Source organism: Cavia porcellus, unplaced genomic scaffold, assembly GCF_034190915.1.
Source record: "Cavia porcellus strain 051 isolate PalLab524CR breed Dunkin Hartley unplaced genomic scaffold, mCavPor4.1 scaffold_1, whole genome shotgun sequence".
NCBI lineage: Eukaryota > Metazoa > Chordata > Mammalia > Rodentia > Caviidae > Cavia > Cavia porcellus.
The window spans coordinates 164,339,826-164,344,197 of NW_026947484.1; positions in this window are offsets into that span (position 1 = coordinate 164,339,826).

Here is a 4,372-nt window from a genome sequence, read left to right on the forward strand (position 1 = left end):
TACCACCACACCCGGCGCCTGACAGGAACGTTTTTAAAGAGCTGGCACACAAGAGTAATTTCTAGCCTGTTTCCTAAATCTGATTTTGGAAGCGAATCATGCACTCGGGTTCACAGGAACCAGGGCAACGTAGGTGCCCAGCCTGCTCCCAGGCTAAAGTCCCTGCCACCTCTGGGGGCTTCCCTGGATTCATCAGGGAGAGCCCTTCCTGTCCCCAAACGGAGCATGTGGGAAGCGGAAGGAGTGCAAGGCATCCCTTCCTACCCTGGGCTAACCTCTGCTCAAGTCCAGGTGGCCCGGGGCGGCCCTCTGCTGACCCACTCCTGCTAGAACCTGGCCCTGGGCTCTCGGTGCCCGTCTTACTTAGGGGCTCCCCTCTCCTCCACCATCTCCAGACCAACGCACCCACACCACCAAACTTCCTCCCTCCCAACTGGCACTATTACCTCCCTCCTTCCCAGCCTAACTCTTCTCACTGGAAGCTATGGCATAGGAGGAAAATCTCCCACGGAAAACGCTGAATGCAGGAAGCTCGTCACGAAATACGAACCCTGTGGGCCGGGGCTGGGGATTTAGCTCAGCGGCATAAGCGCCTGCCTTCCAAGCAGCGGGTCGTGAGTTCGATCCTTGGTACCGATAAAAATGAAAAAGACAAAAAAAAAAAAAAGAATCCTGTGGGCAGAAGGTTCACAAGTATGCAGGCTGATATGTGATGCTGGAAATGTGGAAGATAGCCAGGCATGGTGGTCATGCCTGTACTAGCGCTTAGGAGGCTGAAGCAGGAAGCTCACCAAGAGTTTGATACCAGCCGGGACTCCACTGTGAGTGCAGGCTCAACTAAGACTATGTCTCAAAAAAAGAAAAAAGAGAAAGCAAAAAAAAAAAGAGGGGCTCGGATGTAACTCAGTAGTTAGTTTCCTGGCATGCAGGAAGAGGAGTTCAACTGCAGCATTGCCTAAAAGCAGAAATCGGGAAAGAGGCAACTATCGGGGGCGATGAAGGGGTGGTGATGAAAACTGATCCCAAAAAAGACCCAGCAGGTCTTTTTTGAGAGTCCTATTATACAATCCTCCTGTCTCAGCCTCCCTAGTGTTGGGATTAGGATTACAGGCGCACGCCACCACGCCTGGGTGTAAGGTGACTGCAGGGTGGCCTCGGGAGCCCTGTGAATGCGGTTTCTCCCTCCACTGGTGGCTAAAATGTGCCTGACAGTGCGGCAGCCCAAGTGACAACCGCAGCCCTTCTCCATGCCACGCTGCAATGCAAAGGGAACAGGAGTCTGCACGCCTATAACCAGAATTCTGGGAGGCTGCGGTAGGAATACGCAAGGTTCGAGGCCGGCCTGAGAACTTTTTATCCGTCTCAGAATCAGCGAGGCCCGGGAGCGGTCGTATCCCGGGAAGCGAACGCAGCTCTATGGCACAACGCCAGCCTCGACCACTGTGTGCCTCGGGCACGGCCCGCATCCCCTACCTTCTCCTGCCCCACGGCCTGGGTGCGCCGCCCAGTCCCTTCCGCTCTAGGTCCTAAAGCACGGTCTCCCGCTGCCCTACTCCGCCGCCCCGCGCAATCCCGCGCAGTCCCAGCGCCGTCCCGCCCTTACCACCGCCACGGGGATCCGCGCGTACAGCTCCCACGGCGCCTGCGTGCTCGCTCCCGTAGCGGATGCACGCTGCCTGTGCCTCCGCGAGCACGCGCGCCGCCGGCAGCCGGCGCGGAACGAGCCCGTCGAGCGTGGGAGGCGGGAACTGGGCGGGGCGTGGAGCGCCGGCCCTGACCCCAGAGAGGCCGCCCGGCTAGGGGCGGAAAGAGGTGGGCGTGGCCGGGCGGTGGAGAGCCCCGCGCGCTCCCGTCAGGGCTGCTCTGACCTCCGGCCTTCGGGCCGCCTCCCGTGGAAAAAGTCGCGGCACGGGCCCCTTCCACGCCCGGGCTTGCGATCGCGCGAGTGCTCGTAAGCGGACGCTGCGGGCCCAGCTCCCGGGCACGGCGCGGAGGGGCGGAGGTCCAGGGAGGCCACCCCTCGGGCCCCGGACAAATGAGTGCGAGTGCGTTTCGGCGCCGTTGCCTGGAAGGCAGGCCGCGGCCGCCCGCAGGAACGGACCTCGGCGGACCTCGGCGGACGGAGAGCAGCGGCAGGAGCGCGCTCAGAGCCCCGACCCCTCCGCAGGGGGCAGCGGCCGAGCCGCGGGAAGGGGTAGTCACCGGGGACCGGGGCTGTGGGGCGCGGACGTCCTCGGCGCTCGGCGGGGTCCGTGGTGGAGGAAATGCAGAGTAGCGGCGAGGCTCCGACCCGGACGGCCCTGGGGGCGGCGCTGGAAGAGAACGTGGCCGAGGAGGGGAGACCTCGGTGCTGCCAGGCTCCGGGGAGCCAGAGGCCTCGGGGGCCGGGAAGCCTGGCGGGGTCCTGGCCGCCGCGGAGGGAGGGAGAGGCTGCCTGCGTCCTGCTCTTGAGGACAAGAGGCGGCCGTGGAGCCGGGCGATGGGGCAAGACAGACGAGGCTTGAGTAAGCACTCAGCTGAAGCCGAGAAGAGGAGGGCGAGCTGATGAACTTAACGCAGATTTTACCTTTCATTTTGAAACAGGGTCCGAGTTGCCCAGACTGAGCTTCAGGGTTCAGCCTTCCTGCCTCAGCCTCCTAGCAGTAAATGGTTAGAAACCCAGTACATTAGAGGATTATATAATAGACCAAGCATTTTGTGACAACAGCCATGGTTGGCAGACCTAGTGGTGATGTTTGTTTTGAGACAAGGTCTCAGTATGTAGTCCAGGCTGACCTCCAGACACAGCGGTCCTCCTGCCTCAGTCTCCCAGGTGCTGGGATGACAGGCATGGCCCACCAGGCCCAGCTGACCAAGGCCTGTCTTGTTGAATCTAAGTTTCTGTCAATTGTAAGGAGCAGCACCACTTTTTTTTCTTCTCTTTTTGGGTACCAGGGGTCAAACTCACAACCTCATACTTGCCAGGCAGGCACTCATACCACTGAGCTAAATCCCGGGCCCATTTTGTGTAACACTAAGAACAAATATCAAAATGCTACCGTTTAAAATAGTAATGATAATCGGGCATGGTGGTGCTCACCTGTAATTCCAACACCTGGAAGGCTGAGGCAGGAGGATTGCTGCAAGTTCAAGACCAGCCTGGGGTACACAGTTCACAGCGAGCCTGAACTGCATAGCAAGACCCTGTCTCAAAAAGACAAAAAAAAAAATGTCTACAGACCACCACATAATTCAGAATTATGTGATAAATATCTTAAACTGCTGAAAGAATATTAGTCTCCTGATACCACACCTGGGATGGCTTCTAACTCCGAACTGTAGTTCATGCAAACCAGGGACTCAGCACATGCATTGGATACACAGTGTGAAGGACCCCCGAGCCTGTGATTCAGAGCTGGCTGCTCACCACTGCCACGTGTTGTATTCCTTTCCCTCTCCTTGGTCCTGTCTTTCACCTTCGGGCCACTGCCCAGAAATAACAAAGGCTCAGTCAGAATTTTCCTGGAATCAGTAGGGTGTTGTGGCTCATACCTGTGATCCCAGTTATTCAGCAGGCTGAGTGAGGTCAGAGCAGCACAAGTTTGAGGCCAGGCTGAGCAACCTAGCAAGACCTTGTCTCAAAGAGTTAGGAACCAGCTCCATGGCACATGCCTGTAATCTCAGCTCTCTGCGAGCGTGAGGCAGGAAGATTCAAATTGGAGCCCGCCTAAATAATTTAGCAAGTTGCTAACTACCTCAAAATAAGGACAGGAATTACAGATGGGCTGGGGGATGTAGTTCAATGTGAAGGCTCTGGGTTTAACCCCTAGTACTGAGGAAACCAAAAAAAGAGTAGTGTCTAACTCTAGAGACAAGCTTAGTTTTAAATGTCAGTTCCAGTTTCTGTGTGGCCTTGTAATTTCTTGTAGATGAAGTAATTAGATCTTATTTCATCTAAAAAAAAATCTTCAGTACCACTTTAAGTTGGAGTGAGCAAAACAATATCTTGCAAGTAAAGCTTTGAACACACTGATTCTGTAGGGAGCCCCGAAGTTAGAGACTGATCACGTGTGGGGCTAAAGCAAGGCCAGCCCTGAGAACATAGCCCCAAGAGAGCCATGTAGGCCAGGAATTTAGCTCAGCCGGACAAGCACTGGCTGGCAAATGTGAGGTCATGAGTTCACTTCCGGGTACCAAAAAAAAAAAAAAAAAACAGCCCAACAAAGTTAAAGCAAGCCATGTAGACGAGGGTTCCAGCTCCAAGAAGGCAAGGGGGCCAGGCCAGCAGGCAAAGGAGTTTCTAGGCTTCAGCCTTGAAATTGACATTCTTCTTGGGAGCCTATAAATACAGGTGCTCCTGTGGCTGAGCCTTTCCTTCTCCCATCAGGAGAGA